Raw genomic sequence first — 24,062 nt, 5'->3', positions numbered from 1 at the left:
CTCCAGGCTCCGAGCTGTCAGCACAAAGCCTGACGTGGGGCTTGAACTCATGAACCATGAGATCATGACCTGAGTGGAAGTCAGATGCTTAACTGACTGAACCACCCAGGCACTCCTCTAAAGATTTTATAAAGTAACATGGAAGTTCAATGTCAAAAGGTTCTGACTCATTCATTTTTAAACATTATTATTTATTTGTTTTCTTCAAAAGCAATGAGAAAATACTGATAAGATTGAAACACAAAAAGTAGATGTCTATGGGCCTGAAAGCATGTGAAATGCTTATATACATTATCTAAAATATCAACAACAACTGTAAAAACAGTGCTGCTTAGCACATAATAATACATGATATATACATAAAGTGTCTTTTGTAGCACACTGGCCAAAAAATAAAGCTATTATTTTTTTAATCAGCTACTTGCAGTAAAGAACATGGGCAAACAGTCCAAGTAAATGATATCCACCACCTTGTAAGCATTCCCATTATATGAGTTGTTAATTTCAAACACATTTCTGTTGGTGGTACCAGTTAATATCAGAATTTCTTTCCTGAAAATTGCAAACTGTTTAGAAAGATAACTTCAAAAAATTAAACCCTGATAGTGGGAAAAAAAACCAAGCCTTTCCATTTTCATATCTGTTTCATAAAATTGATCTCTTTAAAATTTCAGAATATACTGGAGAGAAATTACAAGAGAGGGAAGTCTGAGTTAAGAGTATACATTGCTGATTTTATTTTCATTTTCTTGCTGTAACCAAAATTATGGATCAGATTAGATGAATAAAGGTATTAACTTTGCCATCAAGCCAGACCAGTGTATTTTTTCTCTGTATTCAGTCTTATTCAGAAAGGAAAGGAGGAAAGGAGAAGTTCCAAGTTCCTAACTCCAAATTTACTAAGAGAAAACTCTTTTCTTCCATCAACATGGACTGCATAAAGGAGTACTATGAAGCAAAAGAGCCAAAGAAGAGTTTCTCCCTTTATTTCTTGACATGTTATGTGATTTATTCACTCTGTTGAGTAAATGACAATCTTGTTTTTGAGATGTCACTTGAAATCACACACCCTAAAGTATTCTATAATTGTCTTTATTATTAATTAAAAAAAACTATGGAAGTGAATATGTACTCATTAACAGTTTCTAAAATAACTCATAAGCCTCTCCAGACACTCATACCTGAGAGAAAAAACAGTCCTGTGTTTTGAGGAGGAAAAGCAACAATATGACCCTTCCTTCAGGGAAAATGAGAAAAAAAAAACTGTTAGAAACAGTAAGGATCAAAAACACTAAGCCACCAGTTATTAAAAATTATTTATCACTTGAACTTTTAGTAGGAAAATTTCATTTCCTGTACAGATGTAAGAATTTCAATCACAGAACTAATGTCCTGAGAATTAATTTTATTTACTCTGAAATCTCAGAAGATTGAACACATTTTTATAGTTCTTAAACCAGAATAAACTCTATTGGATTGTTTCTTTAGATGAAATACATAGATATTAGTGTCTTTCAGCCACATGTTAGGACTTAACTAGTGAGGTACCAAACTATACCAGTCAAACTACATGCACTTTTAAAAAAATGCTACAACTTGTGGAACAACTGAGTGGCTTACTTAGTTGAGTGCCTATTTTAGGTCATGATCTCATGGTTTCATGAGTTCAAGTCCTGTGTCTGGCTCTGTGCTGGCAGCTCAGAGCCTGCCTGGGATTCTCTCTCTCCCTCTCCTCGTTCCTCCTCGACTTACACTGTGTCTGTCTCTCTCAAAGTAAATAAATAAACTTAAAAAATAAATAAAAAATGTTACAACTTGTGATTGATGTTACTGTGTGTTTGTAAATTTACCTTTGTTGTTCATCTCTTTTTATGTGTCTGGTAGCCTCCAGATATATAAATGTCTTACTAATTTATTTATCCCTTTATCGTTCATGTTGTCTATCACTTTGGATTTTTAAAAAACGTTCTTAATGATTAAATAAGAATTCCCTTTAATTAAGTATGATTAATCAATTTTATTCAATGCATTCTCTTTGCACTAGCTTTCTATTTAGTAACATAGTTGTAAACATTGCAGCTGAAAACTATATACCAAAATTTACAGGGTGCTGATAGAGCATTGCTTAGAGTAGAATGTATAACTATAAATGTCAAGTTAAGGAAAAATAAAATATATCAATAATCTAACATACTAAGAAAGTGTAAGAAAAATAAGAGAAAACTAAACCCAAAGGAATAGGAAGAGAATAATAAAGATTAATGAGGAGTACATTAAACAGAGATTATATAGAAATTATTTTTAAGTTAAAATCCAACTATTCACAGTAGGAAATACATCTAACTCCAGACCTAGTGTATGTATATCTCTTTATCTCCCTATCAATCTTTGCCTCTATTTATCCATTTACTTATGGATCTATTTATCATTTACATAGAGATGTATATAACTTTGTAAAAAGGCCGTTTATAATTCCCACTTTTTTTCCCTAGTAGTTTCAATATTTGTTTTAAATTTCTCTATGGGGCGCCTGGGTGGCTCACTCGGTTAAGCGTCCGACTTCGGCTCAGGTCATGATCTCTCGGTTCGTGGGTTCAAGCCCCGCGTTGGGCTCTGTGCTGACAGCTAGCTCAGAGCCTGGAGCCTGTTTCAGATTCTGTGTCTCCCTCTCTCTCTGACCCTCCCCTGCTCACACTGTTTCTCTCTCAGAAATAAATAAAACATTAAAAAAATATTTTAAATTTCTCTACAACACAAGTCATTTAATTTGTATTGAAATATACATTGAAAGTATGTTACTTTCATAACATACCATACATACCATTTCATACATACCATAATCACACAGATTGAGGTATATTCATTCACCTAATATACTCACAAGTCCAGCACCTAGATCAAGAAACTGAACATTAGAGGATCCCATTTATCTCCCATGTCACCCCAAATTGAATACTGTCCTGACTTTAATGACATAAGTTAGTTTTACCTGTTTTCACAGTTGTATGTCTGGAACCATATAGTATATGCTTTTTTTTTTTTTTTTTGGTCTGGCTTATTTTACTCAATATACTGCTTGTGATTCATCCATATTGTTTTGTATGGCTGCAAGCTTTTTGTTTTTGCTTTTTCATTTTCATTGTTGTACCATATTCCATTGTATGAATATACTATGAGTTATTTATCTTTTAGTGCTGATGGACATTGGGTGGTTTCCAATATTTGGCTACCACATATAAGAGTGGTTTAAACATTTGGGTACGTGTTCTTTGGTGAACATGTGCGTGTGTGTGTGTGTGTGTGTGTGTGTGTGTGTGTGTAGTTTTGGGCGGCACATTTATATATGATGGGAATGCTAGGTGATCAAATATGCATATATTGAGCTTTAATAGAATATTTTAATGTATACTGTAGAGCTTTCCTGGAAAACCTTTCAAATGTTTTCCATTCCAGCATACACTTGCTATACTATAAACACCTTGCAATGATCTGTACAGCTCTACAAGCCCAGCTCCTGCCTATTTCTTCAATGTCCTCCCATGCTGCACCACTTTCTGTTGGCCCAGCCTTGTCAGCATCCTTTTGGTGATGGCTTTGGATACAGGGCTTTTGCAGATGTTGTTCCTCTGATTGTGAGACTCCCTGTTCCTCCGTTAGCCTTGCTGTTCACAGGGAAGGCTCTATCTCATCCTTTAGATGTCTGCTAAAATGTCAACTCTTTAGAAAGGTCACTGCCACTTAAATAAGTAACCATTTTATGACACATAAGATTTGATTTTTCATAGCACTTGTGACAAAGTTGTAAATATATATATTTCTTCTTATACATTTCTGTCTCCTATTGGAACGTATACTCCATGAGGGACATGGCCAGACCCACTGGGGATGTTTCATGACATCATCTTCATGCCATCATACGTAGGCTTAAAACTGAATTTTCAAAAGTACACCTTTTTATGTTTTCCTTTTTAAGACTGTAAAAGCAAGCAGAGTAAAATGAGCCTTGGGATTTTGGGTTAGAATTACATGGATTCAAGTTCTAGTTCTGTCATCTATAGGTATATAGCCTTCCACAAAATACTTAATTTTCCTTAGTCAAGTCCCTCACCTATGAAATTTTAATATATTTTGTATAATATATTTTGTAATCTGGTTTTATCCAGGCTGCAACAAAGTTATTAAGAATAATTTTAAAAATGGAGCACCTTAGTGGTTTAGTAGGTTATGTGTCAGACTCTTGATTTTGGCTCAGTTCATGATCTCATGCTTTTGAGACAGAGTCCTGCCTTGGGCTTCATGCTAGGTGTGGAGCCTGCTTAAGATTCTCTCTCCCCATCTCCCTCTGCCCCTCTTCCACTTGCATCTGCTCACTGGCAAACTCTCTCTTCCTCAAAATAAATAAGAGTAAGAAAAACGTTATGAATAACCTAATGCCTATTCTCTCTCATCCCCATAGTAAATACCTGAACATAGTCTCTGTACAGGGTTTTAAGGAGTCCCAGCAGCATTTTGTGCTCCGCCCTCACTAACTACAACAGGGTTATTAGGCTCAAGGTGTATGATCATCGTGAGGTGGCTTAGAAATGTTTGATTCCACATCTGCTTTTGTGTTTACCTCATGTAGAAGGTTTATCAGCCTTGCTGACTGTGCCTTGATATTCTAAAGAGGTTTTATTTGTTAGACCTAGTTTGATTTGTCCTCTTTATATTTCATTAGATACATTTTTTACAATTTAATGATTTTTAATAAATGCCTATAGTGCATAGAGCTGTTCAAACATTAATTATCACAGTGCAGGTTTTTTTAAAAAAATTAATGGTTTATTTATTTCTGAGAGAGAAAGAGAGACACAGCTTGAGCAGGGGAGGGTCAGAGAGAGGGAGACACAGGATCTAAAGCAGGCTCCAGGCTCTGAGCTAGCTGTCAGCACAGAGCCCAACATGGGGCTCGAACCCACGAACCATGAGATCATGACCTGAGCCAAAGTCAAACGTTTAACTGATGGAGCCACCCAGGTGCCCCAACAATGCAGTTTTAAAACTTTTTCTTCATCCCCTATACTTCCATGGAGCCCATGCAAATAATCCACACTTCTCCCCCTATTACCCAGCCTGAAGAAGCCAGGAGTCTTCTTTCTGTATTTTTAAATTTGCCTTTTTTGAACTAAAAAGTTCACATAAGTGGGATTATAGAAGATACATTCTTTTTGCAACTGGTTTAGTTTAATAAATGTATTTTGAGATCTATCCATGTTGTAACACACATCAGTATTTTTTAATGCAAAATGGTATTTCATTATACAGATAAATCACATTACATCTATGCCTTCACAAGCTAATAGGCATTTGGATTATTTCCAATTTGGACTATTATGAATAATTTGGACATGTTTATTTCTCATGGGTAGATTATTACTAAACATGTGATTAATGGGATAGATGGTAAGTTTAAATTTTAAGGAAATTATCAGACTATTGCTAAAGTACCAGTGGCTTCTTATATCCTCACTAGCAATGACCAAGGAATCCGTTTTTCCACATATCTGCCAACACTTGGTATTGGTGACTTTTCATTGTAGCCATAAAATTGTGTTCACAGATGTATGCCATTGTGGGCTTAATTTGCATTTCTTTAACAACTTATGAAATTGTTTACCTTATCTTGCCTTTTTAGGCATTTATATGTCTTCCTCATAGAAGCATTTGGCATTTTGTGTATTTTTAATTGAGTTTCTTATTATTGAGTTGTAAATACTATATTCTGGATGTAGGTTCCTTGTCAAATAAGTAATCTGAAAATACATATTCTGATTGTTGTGTCTAAAAGTACAAAGTTCTGTTGTTATTTTCAATTTACTTTTATTTTTATTTTTACTTGAAGCATATTCTACATACTATAATGGTTCCAGGTGTACCACATGCAACATTGTGATTCAACAATTATAAACATTCTGGAATATCACAATAAGTGTAGCTACCATCTGTGATTATACAAAGTAATTACATTATTGACTATAGTCCTTATGCTTTTCATCCCCATGACTATTATAACTAGAATTTTGTATCTCTAAATCTCCTTCAATTTTGAATGGCAACCTTGCTGTAGGGATTTTTTCCCTTTCAGCACTTTGAACATATCATGCTACTCTCATATAGTCTACAAAATTTCTGCTAAAAAAATCAGCCATTAGCCTTATGGCATTTCCCATGTACATAACTATTTGATTTTCTTTTGTTGCTTTTGAGATTTTCTTTACCTTTAATTTTTGACATTTTAATTATTATGTGTGTTGGTATTGACCTCCTTGGGCTCATCTTGTTTGAGGCTCTCTTCATTTCCAGAGAACTGGATGTCTATTTCCTTCCCAGGTTAAGGTAGTTTGCAACTATTATTTCTTTAAATAAGTTTTCTATTTCTTTATCTTGCTCTTCTCCTTCTGAGACCCCTATCTTGAGAATGTTATTACTCTTTATGTTGTCAGAGGTGTCTTCACCTATTTTTTTTAAATAGTATTCAGTTTCAAACTTCTACCATCTTGTCTTTCATTTGACTGATCTCCTTTTCAGGGAGGAGCCTTCATACTTGTGATATACCCAATGGGTCCCTGCACCAGGGGTTTGATTCTTGACTGTGTCTCTGCCCCTCCTACTCTTCTCAGTGTAGCATTCTCCTTATGTCTTCAGCTGTGGAAATGTCTGGACTGCGAGTGTTCAAGTTATTATCAGAGTGAGTTGTATTACATGTAGTTGTTCCCTCTGTGAGTCTGTGAGGAAGGTGAGCCAAAATTCTTCTTACTCTATCTCAAAGGTTTAGCTTTTGACATGAATTTTTTGTGTGGATCTACATTCCTTATTGTTTTCTGCAAATATGATCATGCCTTTTGAGAGTAAAGGTTTTGCTTTTCTTTAATGGCAATTTATTTTAGATGTATTATTTTATTTTATTTCATTGGCTAGAACAAGATGGGAATTCATGACTTACTTCCAATCTTAGAGGAAAAACAGTCCTTCACCATTAAGGATGATGTTAGCTGTAGAAGGAAATAGCAATTTCCTTCTATCTCTGGTCTTTAACTTTCTGGGATATAACTTGTCTAAAACTACCATCTTTTGTCCTAAGAATTGAATGAAAAGTAATAACTCCAGTTATTTGAGAAATAGAGTAGAAGTATACCTGCTGTGAGGTTTTGTACTCAATATACTTGCGGATAGTATGTTAGACATGATATCGCTCTGAGTCTTTGGTGCATGTCAGTATGGTCAATCTATGATTGATAAGCAAAGTGACTTTTAGTTCAGTGTTTTTGGGACAATGGACTTGATCTGGTAGACCCAGTTTTTATGTATTTGTTTATTCAAATAGTACCTAATATAACTACTTCAAATGTTAAGTTTATTAGAGTTTTCTTCTCAAGTATATTCTGATCATTTGTACTAGATTTCCATTTATTATCTACCAAAATTCTTCTAAATTCCTGGTCAATTAATAGCAAGGTGGCTTAGATGGAGTAATCCAAAAGAAGACCCTGAGATAACAATACATGTACAAGTGATTTAAAACAATATATTTTCACAAAATTTGGTCAATGACAGAGGAAGAAGGATTGGGAAAAGGAGGAAACCAAGTAGGTGGTTTCATGCAAAGCATGAGTTTTAGCCTGACCCTGGCAGGTGAGTTCTAGAGTGTGAGTTATACTTCATAGTTCCAAATTCATGAAAATAAGCCAGGCTCTTAGATTCCTTCATTGACTAAGGGTCACCCTTGAGGGTTGGAGGCCTGCCAGGAGTTACAGGATCTCTGCATGCAGAGGTATAAAGCTCCAAGCCAACGACAGTCATCCAATGACATTATTAGGAACATGCAGTAGAAGAAAATGCATACAGAGCTGGAGTGTGAGCCAACATATAAAATGAATTTAAGGGATCTGGATGGGTACAGAAATTGTCCACTACATTAGATTTCCAAGCTTCCCATTACTAGTGGGAAGTCTTAAGTATTTTTATGATTTTTTATTGAACTACAACTGATATACAGTTTCCTATTAATTTCAGAAGTGTAACATGGTAATTGGTATTTTTGCACTTTATAAAATGATCCTCACGGTAAGTCTCACTGACATCTATCACTATATGTTATGAAAATATTGACTATACTGCATAGGTGGTACATCTCCATGACTTATTTATAACAGGAAGTTGTACCACTTAATCACCTTTACTTAATTTGCCCTTCCGTCAAACCATCCCCACCCCCATAAAAAAGTTTGTGGCTTGTATCTACGAGTTTGTTAATTTGTTTATTTTAGGTTTCACCTATAAGTGAATTCATATAGTATTTATTTTTCTCTGACTTATTTCATTTATTATAATATCTCTAGGTTCATCCATGTTGCAAAGGGCAGGATTTCATTACTTTCTAAATTGAGCAATATTGCAATAGAAACATACATACACCCACATCTTCTTTATTAATTCATCGATCATGACCACTTATGTTGCTTCGATATCTTGGCTATTATAAAAATGCTGCAATAAACTTACGGGTGCCTATATTTCTTCTAATTGTTTTCATTTCTTCAGATAAATACATAGAAAGGAATTGCTAGATTTTATGATAGACTTAATTTTTGAGGAATTTCCACATTGTTTTTCATAATGAGTATACCAATATGCATTCCCATCAACAGTGTAAAAATGTCTCCTTTTCTCTTTATACTCACCAACACTTGTTATTTTTTGTCTTTTTGATAATAGCCATTATTGAACGGGTGAGGTGATATCTCATTGTGGTTTTGTTTTCCGTTTCCCTGATGACTGGTAGTGATGTTCAATATCTTTTTATGTTATCTGTTGACCATCTATGTGTCTTCTTTGGGAAAACATCTATCAAAATCCTCTGTTCATTTTTTATTGGGTTGTTTTGACATTGTGTTAAGTTCTTTATATTTTTTGAACATTAACCCCTTATTGGATGTATGATTTGCAAATTTGTTCTTCATTCAGTCATTGCCTTTTCATTCTGTTGTTTCATTCATTGTGAAAAAGCTTTTCAGTCTGAAATAGTCACGTTTATTGTAGTTTTGCTGCCCTTCGTGAAGAGACAAATCCAAACAAATTTTGCTAATACTGATGTATAAGAGATAACTGCTATTTTTTTCTAGGAGTTTTGTGGTTATAGGTCTTACATTGAAGTCTTTAGTCCATCTTGAATTTATTTTTGTATATGGTCTAACATTGTGGTCCAGGTTTATTCTTTTGCATGTAGCTGTCCAGTTTTCCCAGTACTATCAGTCGAAAGGACTGTGATTTCCCCTTTGTATATTCATGCCTCATTTGTCATAACTTATCACACATGTATGGTTTTTTATTCTGGACTTTCTATTCCATTGAACTATGTGTCTGCTTTCATGAGAGAACTATACAGTTTTTGGTTACCATAGCATTGTAGTATAGTTTGAAGTCAGGTAGCATGACCCATTCTTTTTTTTTTTTTTTTTTTTTTTACAAATAGTTTATTGTCTAATTAGTTTCCACATAACATCGAGTGCTCATCCCCATGAGTGCCCTCCTCCATGCCCATCCCTCCTCCCCCCCACATCCATCAGTCCTCAGTTTTTGTCAGCATTCAAGAGTCTCTCATGGTTTGCCTCTCTCCCTTTCCCCCACCATTTCCCTCCTTCTTCTCCCCCTTGTTCCTCAGTTAAGTTCCTCCTAATCCTCCTATATGTGCAAACATATGATATTTGTCCTTCTCTGCCTGACTTATTTCGCTCAGCATAACACCCTCAAGGTCCATCCATGTTGCTACACATGGCCAGATTTCATTGTTTCTCATTGCCATGTAGTATTCCATGGTATAGATAAACCACATCTTCTTGATCCATTCGTCCGTTGATGGACACTTAGGCTCTTTCCATGTTTTAGCTATTGTGGAGAGTGCTGCTATGAACATTGGGGTACATGTGCTCCTATGCAAGCATGATCCATTCTTTATTCATTGTCAAGATTGCTATTCAGTGTGTTTTGTGATTGTATTTTAGGTCTTTTTATTCTATCTTTGTAAAAAAAAAAAATGGGGGGGGCATTGGTATTTTGACAGGGAATGGAATGAATTAACTATGTAGATTTCTTTGGGTAGTACAGATATTTTAACAATACTAATTTTTCTAATTCTTCTAATCCATGAGCATAGACTCTCCATTCATTTGTGTCATCTTCACTTCCTTTTTATTAACGTCTTATAGTTTTCAGAGTATGGTCATTACCTCCTTGGTTAAATTTATTCCCAGGTATTTTCTTTTCTTTGATGCAATTGTACATGGAAATGTTTTCTTAATTTCTTCTTCTGGTAGAACCTTATATATGTATAAAAACACAACCAATTCCAGTATTTTATTTCTGTCTCCTACATTTTTACTGAATTCATTTATTGGCTCTAATAGTTTGGATATATGTATGTATATATATGCATATATATATATATATATATATATATATGGCTTAGGGTTTTGTATATAGTTTTATGTCATCTACAGATAGTTTTATTTCTTCCTTTCCAATTTGAGTGTATTTTATAACTTTTTAAATTGCCTAATTAATCTGGCTAGGGCCTCTAGTACTTTTTGAATGCAAGTGGCAAGATTGGGCATCTTATTTTTAATCTTAGAGGAAAAGTTTCAGCTTTTTATCATTGATTGTACTGTTAGCTATGGATTTGGAGTATATGTCTTTATTATGTTAAGATAGTTTCCTTCTATACCCACTTTTATGAGAGTTTTTATCATAAATGTCTGTGGAATTTTGCTGAATGCCTTTTCTGCCTCTATTGGGATATGGCTTTTATCCTTCATTTTGTTCATGAGATATATGACGGTGATTCACTTGTAGATGTACTTACATCCCTGGAATAAATCACATTTTGGCATGGTTACAATTATTTTAATGTATTATTGAATTTGTATTGCTAATGTTTAGGAGTTATGCATATATTTTCATCAAAGATATTGGTCTGTAATTTTCTTCTTTTGTGGTGTCTTTATCTGGTTTTGATATAAGAGTTTAGCTAGAATCCTAAAATGAGTTTGGTAGCGTCCTTCCTTCTCATTTTGGGGGAAAAACTTAAGAATAGGCACTACCTTTTTTTGGGGGTGGCAGGGAATGGTGGTAGAATTTACTTGTAAAACTTTCTGGTCCTGGACTTTTTTGGGGGTGAGGGGTTAAATTATTGATTCTATGTCACTACATGTAATTGGTGTATTCAGACATGTGATTTCTTCATGATCAGTCTTGGAGGTTGTGTGTTTCTGGGAATTAGTCCATTTCTTCTAGGTTTATCAATTTGTCAGAGTATAATTCTAGTAGGTTCTTACTATCCTTTGTATTTCTGTATAGTCAATTGTAACTCCCTTTTATTTCTGATTTTATTTGTATCCCATCTAGGGGTTTATCAATTTTATCTTTTCAATTTTATCTTTTACTTTTATTGATCTTTTCTATTGTTTCTTTTCAGAGTCTATTTCAGTTATTTCCTTCCTTCTACTAACTTTGGGCTTTGTTCTTTTTCTGTTTCTTTTAGGTGTAAAGTTAGAAGTTTTCTTCAATTTTTTGGTTTGTTTCTTGAAGTAGGTTTGTATCACTATGAACTTCCCTCTCAGAACTGTTTTGCTATGTCTTGTAGATTTTAAATAGTGTTTACATTTGTCTCCAAATGTTTAGTTGCCACATGTTTGTGTTTTTTCCAGTTTTTTTTTCTTGTAATTAATTTTCATTTATATCACTGTGGTTAGTAAAGATGCTTTACATAATGTCAATTTTCTTGAATTTATTGAGACTTATTTTAAAGTCTGTTTTGTCTGATATAAGTATTGCTACTCCAGCTTTCTTTTGTTTCTACTTGCACGTTATATGTTTCCCTTCATTTTTTAAGTGAGTCTCTTATAGGCAGCACAGGGGTCTGTTTTCTTTTTTAAATTTATTTAACTATTCTATGCCTCTTAAATGGACCATTAAGTTCATTTATACTTCAAGTAATTATTGATAGGTATATACTTATTGCCAGTCGGTTAATTATTCTCTGGTCATTTTGTTCTTCCCTTCTTATTCTCTTCCTTTTGTTATGTGATGACTTCTTTAGTGTTATGCTTGGATTTTTCTCTTTTTGTATCTTTTGTAAGTTTTTGTTTTGTGGTTATCATGAAGCTTATATATATGGACCTATATAGAGAGCATTCTATTTTAAGCTGACAGTGTCTTAAGTTTGAATGCATTTTAAAAACATTATATGTTCACTCTCTCACATTTTATGTTTTGGTCATTATGTATCTTTTTATTGTGTGCATCTCTTGAATACATTTTGTAGTTGATTTTGCTAGTTTTTTTTCTGTTAACCTTCATATTAGCTTTCTTATATGGAAAAGGCAGTTGATCAGCTATTTATTTGGCTTTACCCAGTGAAGGGTTAAAATATTTTAACATATAATATTTTCTTCCCATTTCTAGTTTTTATCTTTTTTTCCTGCTCATTGAAGTCCCTTTAATATTTCCTTCAGGTTTAAGAGTAATGAAACCTGTTTACTTTTGCTTATCTGAGTAACTATCTTTCTTATATTCTTATGTGCAAATTTTCCCTTTCAACACTTTAAATATATCTTGCCACTTTCTACTGGCCTGCAAAGTTTCTGCTGAAACATACCTATGGAATTTCTCTTGTATATGAATTTTTCTCTTGCTGCCTTTAATATTATTTTACTTTTGCACTTTAATTTTACAATGCCTCGGTGTGGATCTCTTTGGGTTCATCTTGTTTGGAACTCTCTGTACTTTTTGGATCTGGATTCTCCTCTCCCACGTTAGGGACATTTTCTGCCATTATTTCTTCGGTTAAGTTTTGTGTGCCTTTTTCTCTTTTTTCTTCTGGGACCTTGTAATGTGAATGTTAGTAGCTTGATGTTGCCCTAGAGGACACTTAAAATGAGGATAGTTTAGGGGCGCCTGGGTGTCTTAGTCGGTTAAGCGTCCAACTTTCGCTTAGGTCATGATCTCGCGGTTTGTTGGTTCGAGCCCCGCGTTGGGCTCTGTGCTGACTGCCAGCTCAGAGCCTGGAGCCTGTTTCAGTCTGTGACTCCCTCTGTCTCTGACCCTCCCCTGCTCACGCTGTCTCTCTCTCTCTCTCTCCTAGAAATAAATAAAACATTAAAAAAATTTTTTTTAAATGAGGCTAGTTTAAGTTTTTAATAGGCTACTCTTATTGGCCAATTTCCAGTGGTCTGCCTTTCAAAACATTGATCCTTTATTCTGTAGCTCTGATTCTTATATTTTCTAAGTCTTTATCAAAGTCCTCACAGTGATGCTCCATTCTTTTCCCCAGTTTGGTGACCACCTCTGTGATCATTACATTATATTCCCTGTCAGGTAAATTATTTCTATCCATTTACTTAGGTATTTTCCCCCTGGGATTTTGAACATATTCTTCTGGCTCATTTGGTTTGACTTTTTCTATTACTTACATGAAGCTGCTATCTCTTTTGGTCTCGAAAATGCGGCCTTATATAGGAACATCACTGTGTAGTCTGTATTTGCCTGGTGGTGTTGGCAGCCCCACTGGAGTGGGTGAAGGCCAGAGAGTCCCAGGGTATAATACATTGGGGTCACCTTGGTGGGACACCCAGAGCCGGGATGGCCTAGGGGCTTGGGTACACTGGATCAGCTTTAGCAAGTTGGCTAGAGTTCCTGGACCCTGTTTTCACCCATGCAATTAAGGTGAAGGGGGAACATAAACTATGGTGTTCAGGTCCCTCAATCTCAGGTAAAATATCAATAATTCCATGCTTATTTGTTGGATGCTCTAGGTGGCTGAGTTTGTACACGGGCTCCTAAGTAATACTTCTCTGTCTTGCAGTTTGTCATTGGGGTTCTGGTTCTCCTCATTATCATTTTCTCTCACCTTTTCCATGTTGCCCCTCTACTATTCGTTGTGTTGAAGCTGTTCGATCAGCTTTTAGTTTTCCTTCAGGAGGACTGCTTTACATGTAGGTGTAAATTCATCTTGTCTGTTGGAGAGGTTGAGCTCAGTATCTTCCCACACAACACTGTGAACTCTTCCATGATTATTGTTTTCATCCAGTTGTCTGATCCTGATGGATACCATTTGGTATATGAGTAGTTGCTGACAGGCATATGATGAAAAAAAGGGGATAATAGTGAATGATTAAAAATTTCTTGGAGCTGGGGCACCTGAGTGGCTCAGTCAGTTGAGCATCCGACTTCAGCTCAGGTCACGATCTCGTGGCTCATGGGTTCCAGCCTGTGTCAGGCTCTGTGCTGACAGCTTGCTCAGAGCCTGGAGCCTGTTTCAGATTCTGCGTCTCCTTCTCTCTCTCTCAAAAATAAATATGTGTAAAAAATTTAAAAAAATTTCTTGGAGCAGATTCCCTGGGGCCAAGATTTAACCATTTATATTCAGATTTTATCTTTATAAGTTAATCCACAATTTTTTTGAATAATATGTAATTGGTTTTAATTTTTCCTAAGTCATTTTCATGAGCATGATATAATATATTAGCAAACATTTTCAGATTCATCCTATCCTTTTCAAGCAGCAGGATTTCAGGTGAACTTCCACCTAAATAAGGCCTTTATAGGACGGGAACAGATAATTACAGCAATTTATATAAAAATTAAAAAAATAATTTGAGGAAATTAGAAACTTACTTTCTAAGATTGGAAGACATCCAGTTGAGAAAATTTCTAGAGGGTAGCTTCAAGGCATTTTCAGATGATGATATGAGGATGGAAGTTTTAATCTAATGGATTTTTCTAGCTTGCCAGTGTTTGATGATTTCAGCTGGTCCTCTGTTGAGCTTTCTTGAATGGCCCATATAACAAGAGGCATGAAGGTTGTCCACACATAATCTATTGTGATGAATTCCCTGAAATTTGCAAGTAGGTAACAAAACCTAAAAGACAGTCATAACAGAACTAAAATCTGATCTCTATATTCTTTAAACATAATCTCTATGTATATAATCACCTCATTTCTATCATGGATAACCACAGTAAGATGAATTTATTTGCAAATAAGTTTAGTTACAAAGATTATTTACAAAGTGCAGCATGAAAGGTTATTGACCTAAATAGGTTATTTTAAATCTGCTTTGTTGGAACTTTTCATAACGAACCTCAGATTTGACTTTTAAAAACCTCTTAAGGCTAGGAGGCCAAGCTAAGGATTTGTCCAATTATGTCCTGGTACAAGGAGTATTGAACTTATGCAAACACACATATTGTCATTAAAAGTAAGAATATTTAGTTAATTTCTGAATTCTGCAGACATCAGGTAGAAAAGATAAATGTATCAAACTTTGTTGCAAAAATATACTTTACCAAATTTATAGATTTCTTTAAAGAGAGGAATAGAGGGTCTTTTAAATCTGGAAAACAAAACATTAAATAATCAGCAATGTTTTAAACAAAGTCACAAGAATTATAATTCTTATTCTGCTTCCTCTTGGATTAGCAGTTTTATGAATCAACTTTTTATTGGAATTTTAGAAACTCTTGGGGCGCCTGGGTGGCTTAGTCAGTTAAGCGTCCGACGTTCCCTTGGGTCATGATCTCGCGGTTCGTGGGTTTGAGCCCCACGTCGGGCTCTGTGCTGACTGCCAGCTCAGAGCCTGGAGCCTGTTTCAGAGTCTGTAATTCCCTCGACCCTTCCCTGCTCACGCTGTCTCTCTCTCTCTCTCTCCTAGAAACAAAACAAAAGAAAACATTAAAAAAAAACAAAAAGAATTTTAGAAACTCTTACACAGTTCAGTCATATAATATTAAATTTTAGAGTAGCTGTCAGGATCTTTTCCATGAATCCTTTGAAGATGACTCATTTGTGCACAAATACTTTTGCAAAAGCATCAGAGTAAAATGATAACTGTGAGTGACACAGGACTTAAAAATACCTATAGTTAACAATCTGCTAAGTTTATTATAATATGATTAACAAGGAAATTTCGTTATTTCCTGTGACATACTTAAAAAAATTTTAATGTTTATTTTTGAGAGATTCAGCACAAGTGGGGAAGCTGCAGAGGGATGGAGGGTCTGAAGTAGGCCTTGTGCAGACAGTAGAGCCTGATGTCGGGCTTGAACTCATGAACCATGAGATCATGACCTGCGCCGAAGTCAGACATTCAACTGAGCTACCCAGGCACACCTATGTGACATATATTTTAAAACAATAACTAAAATTATGAATAATGGCATTATAATAGGATAGATCAGATTTTTAGAAATTTCACAGAATTTCTGAATTACTCATTTGAATCATATATATCCTATAAAAATATGATCTAAGAAGGTTAAAATGATACTTGACAGTATTTCCACTCAATTCATCAAATAACTAAATGAACACTTATATTTTTATTTCATTGAAAAATTTTGTTTAAAATGTCAAAAGATCCAAAACACTTTATAAAATTGGTTCACTGTGAAACAATACTTAGCCATTCAAAGTGACAATTAGAAGATTTAAAAGGCAAAGACAGGAAGTTACATAGTTGTAAAAAGCCTTAGTTATTTTTCTAAGTAATCAAAGTCTTCATAAAGACAATGTGAAATACATTGTCTTTGGGAAACATTCATAGGAAACAGAATCTTTGTTTTCTATGTAGATTACATTAAAGATAAAGAAACCATGTTTATAATTTCTTTTTGAGTTCAGACCAATAATGTTAAAAATACTTTTTCCTTTTAACAGGAAACCAAATTCTATTTATGTAATAATTTACATTTGATATTAAAACTCTCTTTTTGGAGTGTCTAGTTGGGTCAGTCGTTTAAGTGTCTGACTTGATTTTTGGTTCAGGTCATGATTTTATAATGCATGGGATCAAGCCCTATGTGGGGCTTTGCACTGACAGCACAGAGCTTGCTTGGGATTCTCTCTTCCTGCTCTGCTCTCAAAATAAATAAACTTAAAAACTTCAATTTTACCTTGACCACACAGAAATTTATTTCTTAAGAAGTATTTTACACCAACCATCTGTAATTTCTATACTGTGGAATATTTTCCGACAAAATTACTTGTTTCCCCTTAAAAAAATAAAAATCCACATCCTTTAGACCTTTCCTTATCCAAAAACACATTCCATTTTTTACCTCCATTCTATCCATAACTGCTTTCTTTCATATTTCTAAGAGTGTCTTTGCCCTAATAATCCTTAATTCCTAGTGAAAACTAAAACTTAAGCACCTGAGGGCTGGTATGTTAATAAATACATAATGATGGAGATATGTTTTTTATAGTATAAATTTTAATTTAGCAAAATAGTAATAGAGCCAAATATCTTTTGTCTCTCTCTAAAAATTAAAAGGCTAAACTGATGAATTTGGTTCTTTGTAACGTTTCAGTATATTGTCTTATTTGGAAATAATCTAGTCATTAGTTTGAGTAGAAAATTTGTGCTCATTTACATCTATTTAAAATATTTGTTGTTAGTCTTTATGCTTGAATTAGACATTAAATAACTAATCATCTCATTTTTCTTGTTGACAAATTTTTAACATAGAGATTATGAGCTTTTTGATTAGAAAACCAAGGTAGAACTAGTTATATGTTTGCAGTTATGTTTAGTATTGACAATTCTGAAGACATGCCTGTTTTTATTGAATCAACAAATTAAACTAGCTTTTATATGTTAAAGATTACCCCCAATATATGTGAACTTGAAAAACCTTTGGATTAATTTCTAAAGTTTTACAAATACATAAGCACTCATTTTTCTATAATCCAACTAAATAGAACTTACATGTCTATATATTTATAAGTGTGTATATATATATATATGATATTTATAAACAGAGATCATATAGGTTTTATTTAAAAATAGCCATGTCTCAGGTGCAAAACTCAAAAGGTTTCTGACATATGGGCTAAGTTAAGGTTACTTGCTCAGATGGCTAAAATTGTTTAAAAATTTGGGTACCATAAATATTTTTTAAGGACTATTCTGTAGTCATTTTATCTTTTAGAAATTTCTGAATACTAAAATATGCATTCCTTTGTCTTTGAGCTGTTTGAGAACCTCTCAAATAAGGGTATCTCTTCAGGTGGACTTACCTAAGCTAAAGGTTTCTCAAAACAGCCACTACAATTATAAAAATTCTCTCATTTTACCAAAAGACACAAGACCATGATCCATAGACCAAGGTAGAGTCCATCTTTGCCTTTAGATTCCCTAAGAGGTCTATGTTGGACCCTGTTTTCCCACATATGTTCTAAAACTCAGGTAAATCATGTGTTTTCCATTCTTTTGAACAGAATAGGGTGACTTACCAAGAAACTTCAACAAATATATGTCCATCTTGAACGTGTAAATGTGGCATTATTTAGAAATAGATTATGATGGGGTTATGTTTGGTAAGAGTGGAATCTAAATCCAATGACTAGAGTCTTTGTGAGGTAAAGGAGAAGGAAATGTTGACACAAAGACAGAAAAATACAGAGAAAAGATGTCCATCTAAAGCTAAGGCAGAAATTGTAATGATGTAACTTTGAGCCAAGTAATGCTAAGGATTATTATTAAACTGCCAAAGCTAAGAGGCAAAAAAAAAAAGTTCTTTCTTGAAAATTTCAGGGAAAGTGTTACAGGACAGAGATTTTCATTTCAGACTTTTCCCAAAGTGTAAGAAAACAAACTCCTATTGGTTTAAGCCACACAGTTTGTGGTAAATCATTATGGCAGTTCTAGGAAGCTAATATACTATTCAACCCACTAATTCATCTCACATTCAAATCCTCTGTAAGCCTTCTCTAACAGCAGTGAAGCTATGTGCCTCTCTGTAGTACTTTCATTGTGCCCTTTGCATTGTCATTCATAGCACTAAATACATTATAATGAAAATTCCCTGCCAACGAATGCATCTAGTACTCTAGTTTGCTTCCATAGTGTTTTTAACTATTTAATTGTGGTATGATTACTGTGCAACAATATGTACAAATGAAATTGAACACTTTGCAGAGTTTTGACATAGGAATGCACCTGTCAGAATATTACCTCATCAAGATACCACACTGTTCTGTTGAAGATGACTATTTGAGTAAAACATTTTATAGTTTTGATAAAAACAAATCTCAATTATATAACAGTGAAAGAAGAATAACTTTTGTCCATTATTGCCCTTGCTTGTGACAAAGACAATGCTGGCAATGGTATTTTTACATGCACTCCACTTTATAATCTGAAATATTAAAACTAACTCAATCATTAACATAAAAAATATACTAAATGCAAATTATTTATAATACATTTGGACAAATACTATTAAAGGAGATTCCTCTGCAAATGAAATGTGTTCAGTATTTTGCTAACAAATTGCATCTCACTATTAATTATGATTGTGAAAGATAAATATACACAATAAAAGAGAGCTCATTAAAGATAGATTCACTCCATTATTTTCTTAATTATTTGTAACCATAATATATTCTCTCCTGAAATAAAACTTGCTTGAAATTTGCAAATATTTAAATGCTCATTTTCTTCACAGACACCATTTGTAGAAGAGCTTCATACAATGCCTTTACACATAAAGCACTTACAGGGTGCCAAACCACATTTTAATTATACACTATCAGCTAATGATATCTGAATAAAGCATACTTATAAAAACAATTTCAGGAGAAATCTAAAACTCTATTAGAGCTTTAAAATCAAACAACAGGTAACTATGTAATGGAAAAGGTAATTTACTAGACCCAAATTTCATAAATTTATCTGAATTAAATACTACATTTAATTATAGACATGACAATGATTTTCATAAATACAATCATTTATCCTTATTTTGATTTAGATTGAATGAATTCAGATAATCTATCACAGCAAATTTTTGACCATAATTTGAACATTCTACTTCTTTTGTTTATAATTTAAAAGATATACCTAATAGGACTTCTCGTTTCAGCCCTACCACACACAAAATAACATTGAAGTCATCCTTCTTAGACACACAACGGGAAAATTCTGAAAAACTCAGAAATTATCTTTTGAGATTCAATATGGAATCTAGTTTGTAGGGCAAATCACCATCCCAAAGTCTAGAAAAACAGGTGAACTCACATAGCCACAGCAAAAATCTGATTACCTGGAGAAAAAGCTACAGAAGCCATAAAATGTTAGGGCCTCTTTATTGCTGGTATTGATTAGTCCATCAAGTCCAGCAACTTGAGTGTGAGAAATTCCTGGTTGCTACATTCTTGAGGGAATTCCAAAATTTCATTAGTTTTATATCCGGACATATCGCCAGGTTCTCATAACTAAGAGTCAAGAAAGGTCCACTTTGTGTTATAAGTGGGAAAAGTAAGCATATTAGTTTCTTAGGGCTGCTGTAACAAGTCATAATAAACTCTAAGACTTAAATAATAGAGGTGTATATCTTACAGTTCTGTAAGCTAGAGGTTAGAAATCAATTTCACTGACCTGAAAGGGTCATCAAGGCTGTGCTTCCTTGGGGGACTTTCGGGAAGACTCCTTTTCTTGCTTTTCCAGGTCCTGGTGGCCCCTGCATCCCTGACTATGACCATGTAATTCCACCTATGATTGAGTTTAGGACCCACCTGGAAAATTCATGATAATATGCATAATGTCAACACACTTAATCACGTCTGCAAAAAGCCTTTTTCTTCTGAGGTAACATTTACAGGTCCCGGTGATTAAGACCTGATATCTTTGGCTGGCTATTAATCCATCAATAAATATGCATTTTCAAATATTCAAATAATATTTTTCATACCAATAAGCTAATCAATAAAAAAAAGACTTTACTATAGTTTTATCTTATCTGAGGAAGAGCATTTATCTTAAAATCAGTCCCATTTAGCACTGTTGTCTTACATAGATTGGACTAAAAAACCGTATAAAGATGTCTTAACTATGAGGGATACTGTTTTCCAACAGCTGTTGTAAACTTAAGGAATCATGTATTTTTCATGCTTTTGAAGAGAATAGGGTGACTCACTGAGAAACTTAAACAAACAATATACGTGTCCATCTTGAACTTGTATATGTGACATTATTTAGGAGTAGAATTGGTGCAGATGTAATCAAGTTATGATGGGGTCATGCTTGATAAAGATGTCCCACAGATAAGGGTAGTTCAGTATTTGCAAATCAATCAATGTGATGTATTGCATTGACAAAAGAAAGGATAAAAACCATGGATGATCAAGGGGGATCATATGATCATCTCAATAGCCATAGAAAAAAGCATTTGACAAAGTACAACATCCATTCATGATAAAAATTTCCAACCAAGTAGGTTTAGAGAGAACCTATCTCAACATAATAAAGGCCACCTATGAAAAACTCACAGCTAACATCATAATCAGTGGTGAAAAACTGAGAGCTTTTCCTCTACAATTAGGAACCACACAAGGATGTTTACTCAACCACTTTTATTCAGCATAGTATTGGAAGTGCTAGCCACAACAATCAAACAAGAAAAAAGAATAAAGGGCATCCAGCCTGGTAAGGAATAAGTAAAACTATTTGCAGAAGACATGATATTATATATAGAAAACCCTAAAGACTCCACCAAAAAAACTACGAGAACTGTTAAATGAATTTAGTAAAGTCACAGGATACAAAATTAATATACAGAAATTGGCTGCATTTCTATTGACTAATAAAGAAGGAGCAGAGAAATTAAAACAGTCTCATTAGGAATTAAATAAAAAATAATAAAATACCTAGGAATAAACTTAACCAATGTGGTGGGGTGAAAGATCTATACTCCGAAAACTATAAATCACTATGAAAGATATTGAAGACACAAACAAAGGAAAGGTATTCCTTGCTCCTGGATTGGAAGAACCAATACTGTTAACATGTCCATTCTATCCAAAGCAATATATAGATTTAATCCATTCTCTACCAAAATACCTACAACATTTTTCACAAAGCTACAACAAATGGTACTGAAATTTGTATGAAACAACAAATCAATCTTAAGAAAGAAGAACAAAACTGGAGGTATCACAAGTCAAGATTTCATGATACACTTCAAAGCTGTAGCAAAAAAGTAGGTACTCACACAAAAATAGACACATAAATCAATGAAACAGAATAGAGAGCTTAGTAATAAACCCACATTTATATGATCGATTACTCTATGACAAAGGAAGGAAGAATATACAATGGGGAAAATACAATCTCTTCAACAAATGGTGCTAGGAAACCTGAAGCACTTCCTTAAACCATACACAAAATAAACTCAAAATGGATTAAACATCTAAATGTGAGACCTGAAATCATAAAACTCCTAGAGGTAAACATAGCCAGTAATTTCTTTGACTTCAGCTAAGCAACATTTTATGGATAGGCCTCCTCAGGCAAGGAAAACAAAAGCAAAAATAATTATTGACATGATACCAAAATAAAAAAGTGTTTGCACAACAAAGGAAATTATCAACAAAACAAAAAGACAATCTACTGACTAGGAGAAGATACTTTCAAATCATATCCAGTAAGGAATAATATTCAAAATATGGAAGGAACTTATACAACTCAAAGTATATGAGCAAAAACCCTCAAACAATGCTATTTTTAAAATGGCAGAAAATCTGATCAAACATTTTTTCACAGAGGACATACAGATGGACAAGATAACAGATGAAAAGATGCTCAACATCACTAATCATCAGGGAAATGTAAATCAAAAGTACAATGAATATGAGCTTGCACCTTCCAGAATGCCTAAAATAAAACTGCAAGAAATAACAAATGTTGAGTGCCTGGATGGCTCAGTTGGTTAAGTATCTGACTCTTAATTTTGGCTCAGGTCATCATCTCATGGTTCTTGAGTTTAAGACTCACATTGGGCTCTGAGCTGACTATGCAGAGCGTTCTTGGTATTTTCTCTCCCTCTCTCTCTGCCCCTCCCCCATTTACTCTCTATATTTCTATCAAAATAAAGATTAAAATAAAAAGAAATAACAAGTGTTGGTGAGGATGTGGAAAATAAGGAACCCTAGTACACTCTTGGAGGTAATTCAAATTGGGGCAGCCACTGTGGAAAACAGTACAGAGGTTCCTAAAAAATGTAAAAATAGAATTGGACATATGATTCAACAATTCTCCTACTGGGCAGTTATCCAAAGAAAATGAGAATGCTAATTCAAAAAGATATATGTACCCCTGTGCTCACTGCAGCATTACTTATGATAGCTAAGATATGGGACAACCCAAGTATCCATCAATAGATGAATGGATAAAGATGTGTATATGTATACACACACACATACACAGAGATATATATTCACAATGGAATATTACTCGGCCATAAAAAAGAATGAGCTTTCACCATTTGTAACAATATAGGTGGACCTAGAAGGTATAACACTAAATGAAATAAGTCAGAGAAGGATAAATACCATATCATTTCATTCATATGGAACTTAAACAAGTGAGCCAACAAACATAGGAGAGAAATAAACAGACTCTTAGATACAGAGAACAATCTGTAGCCATCAGTTTTTTGGCTGCCAGAGAGGAGGTAGATAGGGGAATGGGTAAAATAGATAAATGATTAAGATTAAGAGTTCACTTATTTTGATGAGCATCTAATAATATGTAGAAATCATATATAGAATGATTAAATCATTATATTGTAAACCTAAAACTACTATAACACGTTAATTATATTTTATTAAAATAATCTGATAGAGAACTTGTATGTAAATTGTAGAAAGAACTCTTAAAACTCGATGATGAAACCAAAAAGTCCAATTGAAATGTGCAAAATATCTGAATAGATACCTCACCAAAGAAGATACTCAGATAGCAATTAACCATTTGAAATTAAGCTCAAAATCACTTGTCATTAGGGAGAAGGGTACCACACAGGTACCTATTAGAATATCGAAAATCCAAAACCTGGCAATACTAGTTGTTGACAAGTGAGCAGAGCAATGAAAACTATATTTTCCATTTCCATGATGTTCCAGAAAATGTATAATTGTAATAATTATAAAGATATTAGTGACTCCCAGGTGTCCCTGCAAAGGTGAT

This window comes from Hyaena hyaena, unplaced genomic scaffold (assembly GCF_003009895.1).
Source record: "Hyaena hyaena isolate Hyena2069 unplaced genomic scaffold, ASM300989v1 scaffold_625, whole genome shotgun sequence".
Classification (NCBI taxonomy): Eukaryota; Metazoa; Chordata; class Mammalia; order Carnivora; family Hyaenidae; genus Hyaena; species Hyaena hyaena.
Note: the sequence above shows the minus strand (reverse complement) of the source record.